The sequence below is a fragment of the Engraulis encrasicolus genome, chromosome 18, assembly GCF_034702125.1.
Source record: "Engraulis encrasicolus isolate BLACKSEA-1 chromosome 18, IST_EnEncr_1.0, whole genome shotgun sequence".
NCBI classification, from domain to species: domain Eukaryota; kingdom Metazoa; phylum Chordata; class Actinopteri; order Clupeiformes; family Engraulidae; genus Engraulis; species Engraulis encrasicolus.
The window spans coordinates 27,575,136-27,597,953 of record NC_085874.1 but is presented as its reverse complement, the minus strand read 5'-3'; positions in this window follow the sequence as shown (position 1 = coordinate 27,597,953).

Here is a 22,818-nt window from a genome sequence, read left to right as displayed (position 1 = left end):
ATAGGGTGTAGCATAGTCAGATTTTCTATCAAACAGCTTCCTTGGTGGAAGGTCTGCACTCTTGAGTGCATTTCTAGTTATTATTTGAAGACACATTCCTATGTTCTCATTCAGTGTATTTATTATCTGATGGGTAGTTGATTAATGTAATGTAGTTGTAATATCGGGTATGACAATATGTCATCATTTATGCCCCGTCAGTGTGCTACACAGGCTTTCATGAGACTTTTATAACATGTGCTTTATTACGACGGGATTATTAAACTCCTATTATGTTGCTTTCCAAGCTAGTACCCTAGGCCAGTGTTTCCCAACCAGGGGTACGTGTACCACCAGGGGTACGCGAGCACACTGCAGGGGGTACTTGGAAAAATGTTATTATTATAAGAAATGTATGGAGCAGTCACATCAGGACAGAAAAAGCAATACAGTATGTGAATTAGGGGTACTCATGGCACAACTAAGATGCTTAGGGGGTACGCAAGACAAAAAAGGTTGGGAAACAATGCCCTAGGCCCCAGGCAGGCTGGTTCCTGCACAGTCATATTTTCAGTAAGGGCCTAGAACTACTCAATTCTGACAGCAGAGGGCGCTGTACACCAAGTCTGAGATCACTTGAGGACACAAGTGAGCTGCAACTGACTCTGGGCTGTGGCAGTGGTGCCCCCCCTTGAGCAGCACACAATGGAAAAAAATGGGCATAATGCAGAATGCTTTAAAGGTAGCTTTTACGCATTGAACGATCCACAGTTAAACGCTTACACTTTTCTCTTGGCATTAGGTCAAACCAGGCAGGTATTCCAAGACCATCGTTAAGTGATAAGTCTGGCTAGGTTAACCTGTGTGAATTGGTCAATCTGCTAGCTATAGATAGACCACAGCTGTCATTTAGTTTAAAAAAAAAGAAGAAGGACTATATTATATTGATTTGTATTAGATGATTTACCTCTCAAGGTTAATTTAACCTAGTACACTACTTCACCGGGTTCTCTTGGCATACATGTCTACTCCCCACCATACCATACCCTCGTGGGCTACTAATTGACTTGAGCTTACGGATGGCTACGCCAGCTTATGGTGAAGGTGAAAATTTTCAAAACTTCTGTTCTGACCAATGATACAGTGTTTCTGACCCTAAAGATGTTGACTCCACTTATTAGAAGTGTGCACATTAAACGTAGCTACCGATACTGGCCCAATCTGCCAAACACATTACATGAGGCGAGCCGAAAAAAATGTGTGTTTGGTATAAATGCATAAATATTCCTGCGCTGCTGTCAGGAATGCGGTCTGTGAAGCTGAATGGGTCTTCCTCAGATTGCAATCCCCAACTCGTATGCACAACACATCATAACTGCTCAATGGGAGCAATTGAAGTATTCAATCACGTGGCATTGCTCACCACAGCTGAGGTGACATGGGGTGAGAGCAGAGAGAGCAAGAGTTTGAAGTTAGGGTGAAAATCAAGTTAGTTCCTCCCATCCTTTTCTGTTACTTTGTGGACTCTCTCCTCAATGTGGAGAAAATAAAGTTTCCCTCATGTCTACCTAGGCGGAGCAACTTTTGGGGGGGTGTTTCCCTATCCAACATCCCGATTGCTAATGAGATAATGATCTTTGAATTCTGCATTTGTGAAACATAAAACTTTGATCATCAATGATGTCGAGCGTTGCGTCACAAGGGACCCAAGCAACAGGAAAGGATGGGAGGGACTGCTTTGACCTGCACCCTTAGGCATCGTTTTATACATACCCGGATATTTTAAAAAATATATATATTTTTGGGCTTTTTATGCCTTCATTATGACAGGACAGTTACAGAGGGACAGGAGATGAGTGGGGAGAGAGAGACGGGGAAGGTTCTGCAAATGACCCAGGTCGGAATGGAACAGGGGTTGCCGGTGTAGAAACCCAGTGCCCTACCATTTTCTCCCCTATGTGCATCAAAATATCTTTGTTCACACCATCGACAAATCTGCATATGCTGTCGTGAACTGTGTTAAAAAGGTCAGGCCTGTGTGCCACATGTAATGGAGGTCAACTAGCAGACTGTGGCGTGGAACGTTAGTAGGCCTGTACCTCCCTCCCGAAGCCTCATACAGTATCGGTAGCGCTAAGCTATTGGACTGGTTCCCTAGCTCAGCGGTATCGTGCGGTGCATCCGAACTGATGTGTTGACAAGGAGGTGGCGAGTTCGAGACCCGAGGCGGATAGACTGCACAGGAACACCTCAGCAGTGTTGCCAGATTGGACTGTTTCCCGCCCAATTGGGCTGCTTAGGATGGCCGTATGCGGGTAAAAATGGCATTTTGCAGAAAAACCTGCCCAATTTTTGCCATAGGAATCAATAGAATTGGACGGGATTTTGAGCTTCTAGGCGGGTTTTGAGCATTTTTTGGGCTGGAAATCCTCAGCTTCATCTGGCAACCCAGCACCTCAGTTACACTGCTGCACTGCAGTAAAGCGAATGGGAGGTTTAGGGGGGTGAGTGTAATGGAGGCCAACTAGCAAAGTGTGGTGTGGAATGTTAGTAAACCTCCCTCCCGAAGCCCCATACAGTATTGATATCACTGAACCAATGCGTTGACAAAGAGACCTGAGGGGGGCGGACTGCACAGGAACACCTCAGTTGCACTTCGGCAGTAGCAGGCTGTACCGGTATACTAGTAGCATAATCCATGCTGAAGGTGAGATAGAGCATCATCCACACACACACACACACACACACACACACACACACACACACACACACACACACACACACACACACACACACACACACACACACACACACCAAATGAAATGGGCATCTGTATGGAGGGCACATACTATACAGTATGAAACGGTTCCCTCCCAAACTTGAGACGTGCGCACCTCGCAAATGTTAAAAGTCAGTTGAGTGTTTTTCCCATTTTCCTCCATAGTGGCCCGTATGTCCCTGTGCCAAGGAGGCCTGGGCTGGCTGGCAGTGTTGCCAGATGTGCCTGATCAAATCCTGCCCAAAAGCTTCTCAAAAACCGCCAAAATGTGCTAAATTCCACCCAGTTTCAACAAATTGCATTGATTTATATGGGCACAAAACTGCAGAGAAAAAAACGCCAAATGGCCAATTTTTCCCGCTTTTACCCGCAGACGGCCATCCCAAATAGCCCAATTGGGCGGGTAACCGCCCAATCTGGCAACACTGCTGGCTGGCAGTGCACACGGCAGGCAGGCTGGGCACGGCTACTCCAGCCCTCCTCGCCTCCACGACCCGGCTCCTTCTGCAGCCAGAGCACTCCTCTGAGCCAGTGGCCGCCTTTCCTCCTGTTTCTCGCAAGGTGCCAGGAAAGGTTTCCTACCAGCACAGCTCATAAAGCAAAGCAGGAAACCACAGACAGAGGCATGGAGAGAGAGAAAGAGAGAGAGAGAGATGCTGTTGTTTGGGCATCTTCACAAACGCACACATTATCTTTTTTTCATCCCTCTCTCTCTCTCTCTCTCTCTCTCTCTCTCTCTCTCTCTCTCTCTCTCTCTCTCTCTCTCTCTCTCTCTCTCTCTCTCTCTCTCTCTCTCTCTCTCTACCTTTGCCTCAGAGGAAAGGCAGAGAGAAAGGACTAGAAGAATGGGAAGCATCACAAACAAACCTTCAACAGCCATTCACTCCTGCTCTTGTAGTTTATGTCTTAATCTCAATCTATTTTGCCTTTGTGACCATTTCCTTTTGGCTTACCCTTTTCTCTTGCATATCTCTCTCTCTCTCTCTCTCTCTCTCTCTCTCTCTCTCTCTCTCTCTCTCTCTCTCTCTCTCTCTCACACACTCTTACACACACACACACACACACACACACACACACACACACACACACACACACACACACACACACACACACACACACACACACACACACACTTTCCTCCATTTCATTGTGAAATGATCTGGTTTATTTTAGATCATGCGATATGACTTAAGTAATTCTGATGCTGTGGTATTCACAATGAAGCGTGTGCCTGTGGTGCCAACATCAGATTGTAGTAGCCTATCTCCGAGGGTGAACCAAAGGAAAGTTCACATGAGGATAGGATACACTGACTGTACACACAAGCAACAGCTGCCTCACTACTGTAGTGTGTGTGTGTGTGTGTGTGTGTGTGTGTGTGTGTGTGTGTGTGTGTGTGTGAGTGCACGCGTTTGTGTGTACCAGGTATGGAAATAAGCACGCATCCACCTGCCAATGATGGGTGAATTTGGCCTTTGACGGGTGAAATATGTCAACCCACCCACCACCTTGACAGGTGAATTGTTTCTCTTTGACTAGAAGCATTAAATAAGCTACAGGCGCCTGGGGTAATGCTGAATTATATGCAGCATCCAATATCAATGGTTTAAGCGAATTGGTAATGAAAAGAGTTATTGGCATCACAATAGCTGAATTTATGACCTCTGAAACAAAAGTATTGATCAGAAAATGATGTTACTTGGCATTATAATGTTTGGAACGGTTGAATATGAACTTGTAAAAATGGTGACTGGTAAAATTTGTTTTTAGAATGTACCAGCCACAGTGACTGGTGTGTGTGTGTGTGTCTGTGTCTGTGTCTGTGTCTGTGTGTGTCTGTGTCTGTGTCTGTGTCTGTGTCACTGTGTGTGTGTGTGTGTGTGTGTGTGTGTGTGTGTGTGTGTGTGTGTGTGTGTGTGTTCAGCATCCACACTCAGGCCAGAGTGGGATTGGTGGGAGAAGATGTTGGATATTGAAGGTGGAGAGGGTGGAGAACTTGGGGGCATTGTTTTTGAGGGGACCAGTGGTAGTCAGTGGCCTAATGGTCAAGGAGTTAGTGTTGTGTTTGGAAGATTGGGGGTTCTAATCCTCAAGTCCCCAGTTGTAGAAAAGTTGAAGTACCTGTGAGTGTCCCACATTGTTCTATGGTTGTACCTTGTTACTGTCAATTGCTTTGAATAAAAGACTCAGTAGAATGTTATGTAGTTTGAATATGGTTATTTATCTACAGTCTCTTTAGATACTACTGTCTGTATATTCCTCTTCTTTCTCTTTCTCTTGGTCTTTCTCAAGCACATTGAAGTGTGTAGGCTAAGGAAGGGTATTAACAGCACATTAAATTGCACAGCACATTGAATTGCATTTATGTATGTAATGCACTATACAAATAAAATAGCCTTGCCTTAACTATACTGTACACAGTAAAAAATATTCCCGTGATGTCACAGTAAACTACTGTGAAATGAATGCAATTAGTAGCCAGTAATTCCCTGTGGCCATCCTCACAGTTTACTGTGATCTTCTCACAGTAGTTTACTGTGGCCACACCACAGTAAGTTACTGTCACCCTACCCACACTACCATGATCCCGCCCCTCCATTCATCACCACAAAAGAGGTAGCTACCATGTTATTGTGGCACCTCCCATTCCCCACCATGACTGAGACAACTGTGGCAGGGAACCAGTCCATCACACTGTTCTCTTGTATTGATACACAAAAATTATCCATATTATCCAACTATCCATACTATCCAACATCCAAACTATCCATAACCACAGAGAAATTCAAGTTTCTGCAGTATGTGCAATATTATTACCACTTAATAATTGCTATCTCCTGGATGAGAGTACATTAACCAGTGTGCATAGAATACTCTAGTTGAGCATAATTAGACAATCCTGAAATTTCTTAATCAAGTAAGCAACACACCAAAAAGGGTACCTGCTACCACAATACTCACTACCAACTAAATAGCAAGCCAGCCAACAAACCAGTCCACCAGCCAACCAAAAGAGTCAGTTGTCAGCTAGCCAGCTAAAGAGCCGGTTAACCAACTAACACTCAGTTAGTCAGCCAACTAACCAACAAACAAGTCAGTTGTATGGCTAGCCAGCTAACAAACCAGCCATACAGTCAACCAAAAGAGTCAGTTAGCCAGCCAAACAGCTGGCCAACAAACAGTCAGTTGGTCGGTCAGTTAGCTCACTAACCAACAAGCCGGACAGAGAGCCAGCGAACCAGTCATTTAGGCAAGCAACTCAAGCATTGTGACAGTCTGAGTTTATATAGAGGTGAAAGTTAACCATGTGACCAGAGTAATCAGGCATGTGGCAGCTGCACAGGCGCGGAGTGGCCGTCGGGAGATCGGGGACTTGTCGCGGTGGGCCGCGGCCGTGAAATGTAGTAACGCGGCCCCGCTGCATTTCCAACTGGCCTTGAAGTTTGGAGATGGTACTTATTAGCACTGAGTTCCCACTTTCCACTTCCCTGTCTAAGAGTTAAGCTGACTAGTTAGTATTTATACCGTATACCAGACGGCAATACCTCACTGACGGTGTCAAACAGTAAATTGGCCACACCCCTTCTCTACTGATAATTTTCATACACCGTAGATCGCGGAAGTTTACAAGATCTTAGTAACACAGTTTCGTTTTCAGTATTTGAAGAACCTGTGATATGTATATTGGTTACCAAAGGATGGAAATATGAATAAATTATGATTTATTTTCCGATTTCCACACGACTGTTACAGTTTACAGTCTTTCCAGTCCTGATTCACTTGCTCTGTGGTTATTGACTTGGGTTATGAACAGACTCCACCAAGTGGTAAGGAAGATAACTGCACCTAACAGAAGCAAGATAACTGCACCTAACAGAAGCAATGGGTTTTGTTTTGATTTGTTAGACCTACCAGTATATCTCCTTATAGTCGAAATAATATTATTATCATATATATATTTATATGTGGTACATTTAGGATGTAGCCTATGTCTGAAGAAATGGAACAAAATAATTACCACACAAGATTCTGATGTGACCAGTGCTGGGTGTGTAGGCTAATAAACTGTGGATTAAAGTAGAGTGATTTCAAGAAACAAAGACATTTGCTGCGAGAAGACAGCGTTTTAAGGTAGGCCTACACCGTTTGGTTATACATTTTGTTGACTTATGGTTGTGGTTTGAAGTAGCTAAGTTTGGCTTATTTGCTGCATGGTGGGTTTATTGCACAATGTAGACAGACTTTTTGTAAGCTATAGGCTACTATACTATATTTTGTAAGCCTACTCTTCTAAAAATCCCCACACCCAAAACTTTGTGCCCATGCTCATCCTGTCTTCCTTAAACGATATTTCAATTTCAAACTGTCAAAATGACAGTGGAGTGCACATTTGCATGGAACAGTAGCGTGATGTAGCCTAACCTAGGCCTATGAATGCTTTGGACTGTGATGATGGCTCCAGTGGTGTAGTCTACTTTTTGAAGTGGGTATACTGTATATTTGAGCATTTTTTGATGTGTGTATAGTCTACTGTATACATTTGTGCTATTGTAAATAATGGATCAATCAATTTTAAGTGGGTATACTGTAATCCCTGAAATTTTGAAATGGGTGCGTATACCTGCGTTTTACGTAGACTACACCACTGGCTGTGCATTTCATCAAGGTGTAGGCTACAATTCTCCACTTCAGGTTGAACGACTGCAGATTTCGTGGCTTTTGTCTTTTTGGTTAGGAAACCATGTTCGCTTTGTTTTTTTGTTTTTTTTTAAAGAGGGCCGCCAAGGGGAAAATTCTCCCGGTGGGAAAAGGTGGGCCACTCCGCCCCTGCAGCTGCAGGAAGTAATTCAATGAACTTGTAACAGTCATATATACTCAAGTGAGGGCAGGTACTAATTGACAGATTGATTGGGCACTACCATTGTTCCTGGTTGATGGTAGGCAATGTCAATCATGTCAAGCATTTGACTTTCAATTGTGCAATGGCACTTCACAAGATAGCCTATTTTTTTTACTAGGTGGCAATATTCTGATTTAAAATTGGATGCTGGAGTTTTGGTGTGCACATCCAAGACAAAGGCATTAGCAGGTGCCAACTTAAAAAAGTGTTTGTGTAGCACATTGGTTGCAACTTCATTTATTGGAAGCAGAACCAGCAACATTTCCAATCATAGACCTTCTTCTAATTAGGCCTGACAATAAGTAATTACACTCCATCATGGCCAGGAGCAACCTAAAGTGACATACAGATATGCAACATTGGTTACTGTCCCTAGGGTAATGCCGGGTTAGGAGGGATTAGAACCTGCAACTCTCTGATCTTAAGTCCACCTCCCTAACCATTAGGCCAAGGCAGCCACATAATGCACCCAATCATGGCCTAGATGAAGAAAACACCTGTTATAACCGCACAGTAGTTAACTGTGATATGACGAAAAGTCTCTCTGGATTTCACAGTAACAAATTATGGCAGAATGTCACAGTATGTTACTGTGAAATGAATGCAATTAGTAGCCAGTAACTCCCTGTGAGTTCACAGTAAGATATTGTTACACACTTGAAGTGGGCGAAAGTTCAATGGGAAGGCATGTCAGTTGGGTTGAAGGCTGACGCCTTTACAGTAGTTAACTGTGATATGACGAATTCACAGTATGTTACTGTGAAATGAATGCAATTAGTAGCCAGTAACTCCCTGTGAGTTCACAGTAAGATATTGTTACATACTTGAAGTGGGCGAAAGTTCAATGGGAAGGCATGTCAGTTGGGTTGAGGGCTGACGCCTTTACTCAAAGTGATATACAAATATACAACAATGGTTGCTGTCCCTAGGGCAATGTAGGGTTCAGAGGGATTTGAACCTGCAACCCTCTGAACTTAAGTCCACCTCCCTAACCATTAGGCCAAGACTGCCATATAGCGCAATCTGGGCCTTCAGACAGTTCATTGACATTTAGTCATCAACTTCTTGTTTGCTACATGTCTTCCCATGCTTGGTCATCTTTTTTCTCACTTCCTCATGTCAATATGTGCAACCTGAGGGGGAGGGGCTTAGGACATACGTGCTTCAGAACGTGTCCCATCATGCAATGCACTTATGGAGAGCCATTTATCTAGAAGGAATATATTAAGTGTGCTTCAAAATATTACTCCTTGTTATATTCTGTGTTTATTATATGGTTGTGACGTCATCTGTCGAATGCTCCATTCATTTCAACGGGGCTCCCCAACGTTCGGACGTCTGTTATTTTTCGATAACGGACGGGTTGGTCTATAACAGACCGCTGTCAATGGCAACAAGACTTTTCACTGCTAAAGCGACTTTTCAACAAGACTCTAATCAGCTGCTGTGATAGACAGCACCCGTTGTCCTGGCTACCGCTGTCAATGGCAACAAGACGTTCACTGCTAAAGCCACTGGCTTGTATACAAGTCAGTGGCTAAAGTGAATGTTTCATATCACTCCGCAGGGTGTCCGGTCTTTTGTCACTCTAATCAGCTGCTGTGATAGACAACACCTGTTGTCCTGGCTAGCCTACCTAGCTGTTGCCTAGCGGTGTTCCACAACGGCACTGTTTTGTTTTGCGCAGCAACAATCTTAACATTAAATATGTCTAAAGAAATGTCCCCGCATGTGTGAATCATTTAAGTAGGCCTATATCCATATAATAAGCGGGTTAACTTTCGGCGAGTCGGTCGCTTTGTGGAATAGCAGCACTTCAGAGAGAACAAGACCCCTCCGCTCCGCGTCGGGGTCTAAAGATTCTCTCTGTCGTGCTGCTATTCCACGGTAGCGACCTTCTCGCCGAACGTTAACCCTTACTTATTGTAGGGGTTGTACTATTTAAAGTGGTACACAAGAAAAATGACCATATTCCCACCATCATGAAGATGGTCATGTATATCTCCCAATATATATAAGCTCATTCTTCTGTTACTTGACAGAGAGTGGGGATAAAGTAGTCAACTGATGATGGGTGTATACATGTATACCACAAGACATTAAGAATGAAATAATTTGCTGAAAATGTCAATGAAAGGTGTGATTGTAATGAAGAGCCCAACCTGTCTTTGACTGAAGTTGTGCCCCAATGCACTAATAATTTAATAGATGCTCCGCCCACACAGTAGTTTACTGTGATGTTTCCTAGTTTATCACTTTGTCATGCTGGTTATCCTTGAAGATCACAGTAAAATACTGTGATATGCAAGTTAGGTGAGAAATGGCAAGTGATACAATGATTTCAGACTAATTTGCTGTGTGCCGTGTGACCATCACAGTAGCATAGTGTACCAGAACATCAGAGTAATTAACTGTGAGATTTCACAGTAAATTACTCTGAAATCCTTGTAAATTTTTACTGTGTAGAAATACTGTTGTTATTGTTTAATGCTGCATTTTGTGTCCTTACCAGAGGTTATACACATTAGCTAACATCTGTATTACAGATTAAAACTCCTTGTCCGAATCAATGGCTATAAATACAACACTTTTGTGACCTTGAAAAAGGTCCTCGTATACTCTGCAGTCGGCCTGGCTGTCACCTTGGCTGATCCGGCAGATTTGTGCTACAGTACGTTGCTTGTGTATGTGCGCGCGTATGATTTCAGCTGTTTTTCTTATGATTGATGGATGTTACTGATTGCAGGAGGGTCTGTGTTTTCTTTTCTTTGCACAAACACAGCACCAAACTATTTGCTATTCTGCGACTGGGTTCTGACCCGCTGGGTCTCTGCATCTTCCATGAAAGGGGAGAAGGTGGTCTGGGGTGCACAGGACGCAACAAATCTCCATGTGGAACTGAAAAGGATGAGAATTAGGAAGACAAGTCTTAAGTATGGATCTTCCAGTCTTTCCTGACCTCTCTGTCTGTCTGTCTGTCTGTCTGTCTGTCTGTCTGTCTGTCTGTCTGTCTGTCTGTCTGTCTGTCTGTCCCTGTCTCCCTCTCTCTCTCTCTGTCTCTCTGTCTTTATTCAAATTAAAAATATTTATCTTCCTTATTTATCCCCCCCCCCCCTCTCTCTCTCTCTCTCTCTCCCCGTCTCTTTGATACTCTGGCATCCCATCCCATAGCCAATACTGTGAATGATTTGGTTCCAGTTCTCCTGCCGGAGTGACCCAATCCGCAGTAGGGGGGTGGGAGAGTGAAAAACCATGTTGTGGTGTTGTGAGAATGCTTGGTTGCCCATGGCAACTCCCATTCATTTAGAGTCATTCGTAGACTTGTCGAACTCTCTGTGGAATTTTGGCCATTGCTGAATTCTGGATTCCTCACCACACCCCTTATCCAACCCAGTCATAGTTCTGTTATAGTGATTATGCAAATCAAGGTCTATGAAAAAAGTAAAAGATTGGAGGGGCGGTTTTGGCATTCAATTCACAACTACCATTAATGCTGCCTGTGGTGATATCTTCGTCTGAACGATACACACACATGCACACACACACACACACACACACACACACACACACACACACAAACACAAGTACGAGCACTGCCTCCCATAGACATGCATGAAAAGGGTTAACTGTAGATGCCCCCCACACACTTGAGTGCACTCTTTTCATTCTCCTTTCACTTGACACGTATCATTTACTTCGAGTAGAACTGCTGGAGTTGAGATTGGGTTCCTCATATGACCCGTGGTGATTTGGTTCTGTGGAGCTTGGCTCTACTGACTCAGTCAGTTGGCTGTGCTGATTCGGTGCTGTAGAACCTGGCCGCACTAATTCGGTTCTGTAGAAGTTTGGCCGCACTGGTTCATTGCTGTGGAATTTGGCCCTTCTGGATGCTCACGTGGCGGACGCCGCTGCAGAGAAAGCAGCTGACATCCAGAGGTCACAGTAGAAGACCTCTCCCTTTCCTTTCCGTTTCCCAATGAAGCTTTGTGCCTCTCCATTTTTCTCTCCTCCTTTTTGCTCTTTTGTGCTCTTTCGTTCTCTCTCTCTCTCTCTGTCTCTTTCTCTCTCTCTCTCTGCTTGTTCCTCACTTTTGGTCTGGCCTGACAATCTCGGACCCCTCCCACCCCAACCCCTATAGTCCCTGTCTGTCTGTCTGTCTCTCTCTTTCTGACGGAGTGTCTCCAGCAATTAAGTGGGGATGCAGACTGCAGATTGCGGAGTACTCCTGGAGGAATTCATCAGAACTATCACTCCTCCTCCTCTCTCTCTCTCTCTCTCTCTCTCTCTCTCTCTCTCTCTCTCTCTCTCTCTCTTTCCTTGTAATCCGCTGGTGATCCACTTGAGTCAGCAGCACCAGGCTTCACAGGACATGAGGGATAAGTATGTAGGGAGGTGTGTGTGTGCTTGCATGCATGCGTGCGTGTGTAACTATGCGCTTGATTGCGTGTGTGTGCACGCCTGTGAATGTGCGCATGTTTGATTGTGTGTCTGTGTTCACAAAAGGTCAAAATAAGGAAATAGAAGAAAATGTTTGTTTTTGTACTTTTCATAATATTTAACATTTAAAGTCCATAATGTATTTCTATTTTTGTATTCATCCTCCAGACGCACTTTATTTGCTGTTATTTTGAGTTTCTTTGTTGTACCTTTATTTTGACGTTGTCCTGTCTAACATGTTACTATATGTCACTTCCCGTTTGGAGTACAAAGAAATTCATGAATGAAAGCGGTAGCGTGTGAGTGAGTTGCTCCACGCAAGGTTCAAGTTCAAGTGCGCTTTTCAAGTCAAAGGAAGCGTTAAAGTTGTAAGCTTTTTAAGAAGAGTATCCTGAAGTCTCCAAGTCCATTCTTAGTCAACAAGCGGGAAAAGTGGTATGTGTAACTTGTCTTTTGTCATTTTCATTTTGTTTATGTCTTATTATTTTGGTGTTTGAGAGCATATGATTTAGTCCTGTGTTTTTTGTTTGTCTTTTTAGTTCTACGGTGTTTTCAAAGTGTTTCAACGTCGTATGAATGAGTTGGTGCAAAATAAAACATCAGTAAACCTGGACCTCGACTTTGCCTGTTGACTGGGAACGGCACAGTAGAACACTTCAGCTTCGGTGAAGGCGAGGACGAGAAGAGTGGCTACACCTGCGTTCCGAGGTCACCAAGGAAAGAGACTTTGTTCCGCGGGAAGGTGGCTGCTTTCGTTTGCAAGTGTTCCGTCCGTGTTGCCGAAACAAGGAGAAGAAGATTATACGGCGCGAGCGAGCAAGCAAGCAAGACTCGCATTTCGTGCCTTTGAAGTGGCGCGGGTCCAAGAACTGCTCCAAGGTAAAAAAGTACGGTGCTTTTTTCCCTTTCATTTGCCCTGCGTTGTCTTGGACATTGAGAGAGCATTCTCTTATGGACTTAACCGTCCGCGATTTCAAGACTTTCTAAGAAAAAAGGGAAAGAAAATACTGAAATGAAACAATGGACATTTTGTACTGCTACTGAATGATTGAAATAATGGCTATGTTGGTTATTTGAAAATGTGTCTGTGTTTGTATCATGTTTGACAAAAAGGTTTATGGTTACCAGTGTATTTAATGGTTGAATTTAAGATGTCTGAAAGTTGAAGTAATTTAATTTTTGAGGCAATTTTCTTTTAAAAAAGAAAAAAAAGAGAGAAAATTTAAGCTCATCTTCAATTTAAGTAGCTCACTGCTCAATAGTATCTTGGTGTAGGCCTACTGCAATCACTGTAGTCCATCATGGCAGATGCACAAGAGGCCACATTACCTCCCACAAATATTGAGACAATTCCTAATTCAGAGAAAGACATTGTAGTGCAGGCTGAACATGAAGAGGATAAGGAACAAGATGAGGAGGCTAAGCAAGGTCAACCTCAATCCCAAGTGGAAGAAGTCCAAGACCTCAGGAGAAGTGGCCGCACACGAACACTGTCTGAAAAAGGAAAAGCACTGCAACATGAAAAATTAGATCAGTTACATAAAGCCTTTGGAAGAATGTATAAAAGGTGGAAGTACCATGTAAATGGCTTGAAAAGGTCTCTGAAAGTTAAAGAAGACACTGATTTTATTAAAGAAATCATTAATGCCATTAATGCCACAGTGAGAGAACTAAGCCAAGTGTATGACAAAATCAGAGTGATTGCTGTCCCGGACCTGGAGATTAGAAGGAGAAATGATGCTTGTCTGGCAATCACCAGGACAGCAAATGAGAAGGCCCAGTGTTTCATCAATTCAGAAGGCGACCCAGAAGATATTCCGTGGCCAGACTCAGAATCAGTATTTAATGCCACCGTATCTAGTATTACCTCCGCACAATCCATGCATATCTCCAAAGCATCAGGAAGATTATCATGCAAGTCATCAGTGAAAAAACAAGAAGCAGCAGCTGAAGTAGCTGCAACACATGAAGTTTTGGAAATAATGAAGACGCAGCATCAACATGAGGAAGAGATACGGATGCTTGAGGCAGAGGAGAAAAGAAAGATGGCGGAAAGAGAAGTTGAGGAAAAGGAAATGGAAGCAGAGCTTGCGAGAAAAAGAGCTGAGTTTGTGGCAGAGAGTACAGCAAGGAAAATGAAAATACAGGAGAGAGAAAAGGAAGTTGAACGTTTACAGGGACTGAAAGAACATAATGCAGCACAAGCTAAGCTGAAGATTTATAGTGAGAGCATGTATGGTAGTGAGGATGAAGGTACTGCCGCTCCTCAAGAAAATGTGAATGTTCATGTTCCTCCTTTAAGTTTACCTTGCTCTAGCACTCGCCCCTTAAGGGCATCTGAGCGCAAAACCTCTCCAACCCCCTTGCCTGCCTCTCCACAAGTACCTGACGTTCACGCCAGCACACCTCAACCACATAATACTATGTCTTGTGAATCATCTAATGATCTTGTCAAAACACTTGCTGAAGCCATAACTGCTAATAGAATTCCCATTCCTGAGCCAGCTGTTTTCTTTGGTGACCCCCTCCAGTTCACTGATTGGAAGTTGTCATTTAAGACCTTGATAGACCGTAAGAATCTTCCTGTTCAAGAAAAGCTGTTCTTTCTTCGCAAGTATGTGGGTGGCCCAGTGAAGAAAGCCATTGAAGGTTACTCCTTACTTGGAACCGAAGGTGCTTACCGTGCTGCTTGGGAGATCTTAGAAGACCGTTTTGGGAATTCCTTTGTCGTGGGCAAGGCGTACCGTGACAAGATCCAGTCATGGCACAAGATTTCTACCAAGGACAGCAGAGACCTGCGGGAATTTGTTGACTTCCTGACAAGTGTAGAGACAGCCATGCCACATGTGCAGGGCCTACAAGCGTTGAATGACTGTGTCGAAAACCAGAGAATCGTAGCCAAGTTGCCAGAGTGGCTAAGCTCACGCTGGAACAGATCAGTCACCATGTTCCAAGAAGAGCATAAAGTTTTCCCTGATTTTAAAGTTTTTGTTAAGTTTTTAAACAAGGAGGCTAGAATTGCCTGCAACCCAATCACATCACTCCAAGCAATAAAGCCAGTCGAGCATGATCAGTCCAAGACACATGACAACGGCTACAAATTCCAGAGAAATCACACTTCAACTGCCAAGACCTTTACTACCAGCTCTAGTGAAGATTCTAACAGCTGTTTATTCTGTAACCGATATGGCCATACTGTTCATGAGTGCCGCAAGTTCATGGAGAAGACATTGGAAGAAAGAGTTAAGTTTGTGCTGATGGAAAGATTGTGTTTTGGATGCCTCAAGCTTGGCCATATTTCCAAAAGTTGCAATGCAAGGTGTGTGTGTGACAAATGTGGCAAGCGTCACCCAACCTGTTTGCATGAGGATCGTGAAAAGGGAGATCAAGAACATCCATCACAGTCACAGACAGAAGTAACAGAAGTAACATCTAATAGGGTCATCCAAGATAAAAGAAGCACTCACACATCCTCTATCCTTCCAGTGTACGTCTCCAGAATAGACAATCCAGACGAAGAGGTGTTGGTATATGCACTGCTTGATAACCAAAGTGATTCCACCTTCGTTATAAAGAGTGTAGCAGATGAGCTGCGTGCTAACCAAGAACCTGTCCAACTAAAAATCTCAACAATGACATCTAAAGCACAAGTTGTCTCCAGCCATAAGCTGCAAGGGTTACAGGTGAGAGGTCTGATGTCCAGGGAGAGAGTTAAACTCCCCTTATCTTACACCAGGGACTACATACCTGCAAACAGATCTCATATACCTACCTGTGCCACTGCAAGGAATTGGCCTCATCTACAACATGTGGCTGACGAAATGCCTCCTGAGCTTCCCTGTGAAGTGGGATTGCTCATTGGCTATAACTGTCCTCAGGTCTTGCTCCCCAGAGAGGTGCTGAGTGGTGAAGAAGGCCAGCCATTCGCCCTGAAGTCTGTTCTGGGTTGGAGCATTGTCGGCTCCAGCAACCTGGCTCGGGACCGTGAGAATGAAAGTGCCGTAACCCATCGCACTATCAGTAAGCAAGTACCACCTGTCATTACCCCTACTCACAGACTCTGGTCTGAAGTCCACCATGTGCACTGCAGCAAATTAAAGGAGATCCCGGCCTCTGTCGATGAGGAAAATGCTATGTCGCAAGATGATGTGTCGTCTCAGATGCGGGTGAAGAAAGGCCCTAAGCCAAGAGAAAGTGGTCCTCCAGAGAGTTCACTGTCTTTCAAGAAGAAGTGGAAGCAAGACTCTCGGAAAGAAGAGAAGGTTATGGTGGGAGGACAAGATGGAGACCCAGAGTGGAGAAGACACCAAGTCCATTCCACAAGGATGAAGATGCAGACGTCTTCCTGGAAACACATGGTGTGCTATGATTGGAGGAAAGACATTGAGGCCAAAGTGAAACCCAAACGTCGTGCCAGAAGGGCCAAAAATCGTAAGAAAAGATCCAAGAAATCTGTGACACTTGAGAAGAAGAAAGCTGCTGATGAAATGAGTCCCCTAGAAAGGAAAAGGAAACTAGTTAAAAGAAAGCACTTTACCAGAATTTATTGGCGTACGCCAGTTGATGTGCAAGCAACACTGCATCATGTCCAACATAGAGATATTGGTTAGTTGCACAACAAGCACACAAGGCAGTTTACCTATGTACAAGACAAAAGCACTACTTGAAAGTGATAAAGTAATTCATGAGTTTTATTCTAAAATAATTAAAGTAGATTTTAATATAAAGAATTCAATTAAAGGTTAAGTTTTAAGAGTGTGAATGACTGAGTGTGAGTGTATGCGTGCTGTATGAATGAAATGTCTGTCTAATCACACATAGTGTGATGGTGGGAGTGTGTCTGTGTTCACAAAAGGTCAAAATAAGGAAATAGAAGAAAATATTTGTTTTTGAACTTTTCATAATATTTAACATTTAAAGTCCATAATGTATTTCTATTTTTGTATTCATCCTCCAGACGCACTTTATTTGCTGTTATTTTGAGTTTCTTTGTTGTACCTTTATTTTGACGTTGTCCTGTCTAACATGTTACTATATGTCACTTCCCGTTTGGAGTACAAAGAAATTCATGAATGAAAGCGGTAGCGTGTGAGTGAGTTGCTCCACGCAAGGTTCAAGTTCAAGAGCGCTTTTCAAGTCAAAGGAAGCGTTAAAGTTGTAAGCTTTTTAAGAAGAGTATCCTGAAGTCTCCAAGTCCATTCTTAGTCAACAAGCGGGAAAAGTGGTATGTGTAACTTGTCTTTTGTCATTTTCATTTTGTTTATGTCTTATTATTTTGGTGTTTGAGAGCATATGATTTAGTCCTGTGTTTTTTGTTTGTCTTTTTAGTTCTACGGTGTTTTCAAAGTGTTTCAACGTCGTATGAATGAGTTGGTGCAAAATAAAACATCAGTAAACCTGGACCTCGACTTTGCCTGTTGACTGGGAACGGCACAGATTGTGTGTGTGTGTTTACGTGTGTGTGTGCACGCCTCTGTGTGTGTGTGTGTGTGTGTGTGTGTGTGTGTGTGTGTGTGTGTGTGTGTATCAATGTTGCCAGATGGAAAATGCTAAATTATCGTACCAAAACCTCAAAATTATCGTTTTTGGGAGGAAATGATCGTACAAGACCTGAATTGTTGTTTCATGCCATCTAAATGAACTGAATGACAACTCTGAAATTATCGTACAGAGGACAAAATGGACAAAGTTATGGTACAAATACGATAATTATCGTACATCTGGCAACACTGGTGTGTACATGCAACCCACTTAACACAACAGGAGTAGGCCTACATCACTTCACCTCTGTCGTATCCTCTTGTTTTTCCCTTCTCGACATTCTTCGGGATATTTACTGTCAATTAGGATCAATGGATACATCATCATAAATGTGGACGGGTGAATAATTCCGGTTCTCTTACTACTACTGTATCTGGTGCTTGACCTTGCTTGCATTTTGCAATTTATTGACAATCTGAAACTATTGATGTACCTAATCGCACAATCGGTCAGTTGCTCTTGGTGGGGAGTGGACATAAATGGACCACTTTATAATCAGAGAGAGAGCCATTCAGATTGCCGTTGGTTGAGGTGAATCAGTCACGCACCACTGGAGGCTGAGAACCACAGGCCTGCATCCAGGGCTGAACTGGCCATCTGGCATAGCGGGCATTTCCCGGTGGGCCCTGTACCCTCTTGGGCCCCTATTTTCAGAAATGTGAAGAAAAAAAAATCTGAAAATAGGGGCACACGAGGATGTGGGGCCCACCGGTGAGTCAGTTCTGCGGCACCAATTATGAGGGGCCCTTTTAAGCTAAAAGTGCCCGGGCCCTGTTCCTCCCCCAGTCCAGCCCTGGCTGCATGGGACGGGAACGTGTGACCTTTAGGCATGGGGAGCAGATGGAAAAGTCGGTGGAACAGGCCTACTGCAGGGGGCCTGTTTGGACTGCCAGTACGTACCGGTATGTACCGTGACTCCCATCTAATTCACCGTTTCTGATGTTCGCAATGTCGTTGGACACAGTCCTGCAGCTGTCTATTGTGCGTGTGTGTGTGTGTGTGTGTATGTCTAGATTCGTCTACATTCGTGTATGTCTAGATTTGTATGTCTAGATTTGTGTGTGTGTGTGTGTGTGTGTGTGTGTGTGTGTGTGTGTGTGTGTGTGTGTGTGGGGGGAGAGGGTATGTCTAGATTTGTGTGTGTCTAAATTTGTGTGTGTGTGTGTGTGTGTGTGTGTGTGTGTGTGTGTGTGTGTGTGTGTGTGTGTGTAGATTTGTGTGTGTGTGTAGATTTGTTTGTGTGTGTGTGTGTGTGTGTGTGTGTGTGTGTGTGTGTGTGTGTGTGTGTGTGTGTGTGTGTGTGTGTGTGTGTGTGTGTGTGTGTGTGTGTGTATTTTTTCCATGTGAAACGAGCCCTCCAGGGTGTGTACAACGTCCTTGCTGTCTTAAAACGGGAAACAAACAATGTGCCTGGGCGAAGACTGTAAACTATAAACGGTGTCGGCCAATCAACACATCACTATGACAACATGGAAAAAGGCTTGTAATTCGTTTGGCGGCCGAGCTCGAATATCAACAAAGACTTGGGCAGGCCGAGACGTGTGGACGGACCTCGCTTTCTTGAAGACGCTGGGGAGTGTTGTGTGTGCATGTGTGGGTTTCCCCCAACAACACTCACACACGCATGCATGCACGCACGCACACACACACACACACACACACACGCACGCCCATGCACACACACACACACATGTGCACGTGCACACACACACACACACACACACACATGTGCGCATGCACACACACGCACGCGCACACACGCACGCGCGCGCACACACGCACGCGCGCACACACACAAGCACGCGCAAACACACACACACACACACACACACACACACACACACACACACACACACACACACACACACACACACACACACACACACACACACACACACACACGCAATAACTTGTAATGTAGTCGATTTCCATTTTGCACGACAGCATGTTCTGTGTTGGATGTGTGGGTTTGGAGCGGTCCGAGAAAAAAGCAGACAGTCAGAGAAGCCGACAAGGGCGGACAAAGGGGTCAGTTGTCACGGGCCCAGGAGGAGAGGGGACCCATAATTGGGTCCTCACTGCATTGTATGTATTGGCCGAGGGGGCCTGTCAGATTACTTTGTCCCTGGTCTGCAGACAGCCAAGATGTGATTCTTAGACGATTTCTTAACCCCTTTGTGCAGAGGTTATGTTATAACTTTATACTGTCACCAAAATTGTAATGACCAAGGCCCAATCTCAATTCTCCTCTTACCCATACCCCTTACCCCTCCAAACAGAGTCTGCCTGGCCGAACCCCTCATTTTTGAGGGCTACAAAGTCCTTCCCCTTACCTCTACCCCTCTGCCTTAACGACTATTGGGATGCCCCTACCCCTACAGGGAGTCTACCCCTACGAAGTCTTACTCTGTTAAATTAAGGCTTTCTGTAATGTCATAGTGTCATAGCAATGTTGTTATGAAGTACAGTAGTTGAGTCTTTCCAGCAATGAGTGACCGGGCCCCATCTGCACAAAGACTGCACACATGTTAGACCAGTGTTTCTCAACCTGGGGTGCGGGCACCCCCTGGGGGTGCGCCAGAGATTCCAGGGGGTGCGCAGAATTTTGTTTGTGTTGAGGTTGTGACCAAAATTATGCTTGCAAACATTATACTTAGGTCAAATTAAGACCAAATTATAACATGTTATGGTCCCCATTTTAAGTCATTAAGGTATTGATTAATATATCAAGCAAGAATCATTGCAATTAATCACTGTAAACATATTTTAGTGCATATACACGTGCAGAACTTTGTGCTGGGGGTGCGCGGCTTGTCTTCGGCACAGGAAAGGGGGTGCGTTAAGTAAAAAAGGTTAAGAACCACTGTGTTAGACCATCGCAAGACAAACACACATTCAGTGCTGCACATTTCTCATCAATTTACAGTATACAGTCATGAGACTTACACATACAGACATTGGTAACTTTGGATATGAAAATATAGAGCGCATTTACAAGCCTATGTTTTATACTGACATAAGACACATGTTCGCAGTCAAGTCTGTCGGACTATTTAATAACATGCAGAAGTTAGCAAATACGCCCACATTAACACAGAAGCCAATGAGTAGAAAGGGCAGAATGAAGAATGGGGCGTTGAGAGGGGTGGGGGCATCTGTTTGTGTGTGTGTGTGTGTGTGTGTGTGTGTGTGTGTGTGTGTGTGTGTGTGTGTGTGTGTGTGTGTGTGTGTGTGTGTAGTGGGTAGGTGGGTGGGCGTTTGGGGGCACCGGACATCAAAGCTAAAGATCTGGGTTCTATTTTGGAATATGCAAACACACTCAAAATGTGTGTGTGTGTGTGTGTGTGTGTGTGTGTGTGTGTGTGTGTGTGTGTGTGTGTGTGTGTGTGTGTGTGTGTGTGTGTGTGTGTGTGTGTGTGTGTGTGTGTGTGTGTGTGTGTGTGTGTGTGCGCGCGTGTGCATGCGTCTGTGTGCGCATGTACATGTGTATGCGTGCATGTGTGTTTACGTTCATACAGGCCCGCCGACAGGGGGGGACAAAGGGGTATGTTATCCCGGGGCCAGAATTGGTTCTCCATTACATTGCAGCGGTGTAGCCTACTTTTTTGAAGTGGGTATACTGTATATATTTATGCTATTCTAAATAATGGATCAATCAATTTTAAGTGGGTATACTGAGGCCCCTAAAATTAAGAAGTGGGTATACTCCGTATACCTGCGTTCTACGTAGACTACACCACTGTTAAATTGTATGTTGGGTAGGGGGTCCTTTCAGATGACTTTGTCCCGGCCGGGCCCAGCAAAAACTGTCAGCGGCCCTGCGTTCATATGCATGCTTGAAGGAAAGAAGCCATTAGTGAAAGCAGGGGTGTGCCTGTCTATGGTTGAGCAGGTGTGTAATGGTGGACATTGTTTGGAGAGTGTTTATCATGGAGGCTGGAAGTTATTTTTATGTGGCCACAGCTGGTCCATGCTCTCGCATCAAACCCCCCCCACACGTGTTGAGTGTTAAGGCTTTGGCATTATGCAGCGCGTCCCTGAAGAGAACAGGATTGACAGGTCTGATATATGTGTGCCGTGTTTTTATTTATTTTCGCTCTTCATTTTCAGGCTTGCGTCTGCCTTATTTTTAAAGGTTTGCTTTGAGTGCAATCATCGGCTTTGAGCCATAGCTTGTGCAGAGGAGGTATACAAATAAAGCTTAGTGGTTGTTGTTGTTGTTGTTGTTGTTGGGGGTGGTGGTGGTGGTGGTGGTGGTGGTGGTCAGGGCAGCCGACAGGGGGGGTATGTACGGGTATGTTGTCCCGGGCCCAGGGAGATAAGGGGCCCAGAATAGGGTCCTCATTGCATTGTATGTATTGCGTGGGGGGCCCTTTCAGATGACTTTGTCCTGGGGACGGCCAATGCTGTCAGCGGCCCTGGTGGTGGTGGTTTGATGATGACAATTATTAAAGAATCTACTAAATAATCAGAATCAAAACAAAAAAAATACTGTATTAATGACTTACAAGGCATGCGTTAAGGAAAAATCAAGGGCTTATGTCCATATTATGATGCTATCAGTAATAATGGCCTTATTGTTAATGAACAAGACATCTGTGAATACATGCCTAACAGATTATTGATTTTGTAAAACACATTGCCAGTCTAATAGGTGACAAAAACAGACAGCAATTTGGTATGTATCAGAGACGAATGTGAACCTTATTTTAAAATGTTCGGAGTATTCTGCCCTACAAAGGCAAAGTGAAATCAAAGTGCAGTAGCCCAACTATTTATTTTGTCAAAATTGAATTTAGACTGAAAAGGGTCTTTATAACACCTTATTTAAAACAAAGTGTCTTTATAACTACAATGTCAAGTCAAGTCAAATTAAGTCAGCTTTTATTGTCACTTTCGTCATAAGCATACAAGAAAAATGAAATATCCAACCTAATGCAAAGGTTTTGAAGGCCTTTTTTCCTCAGTTTCAATGTTGCCATAGTTACTGCGCTTTGTCTTTGTAGGGCAGCACTGTTGTCCAATGTGAGTCTTGACCTCTCCGACCTCTGCTGTAGCCCTTGACCTCTCCGACCTCTGCTGTAGTCCTTGACCTCTCCGAACTCTGCTGTAGCCCTTGCCTTGTACACCATCCTCTTCTCCAACACCCAGCAGCTGTGACCACCAGCAGCGGCAGCAGCCA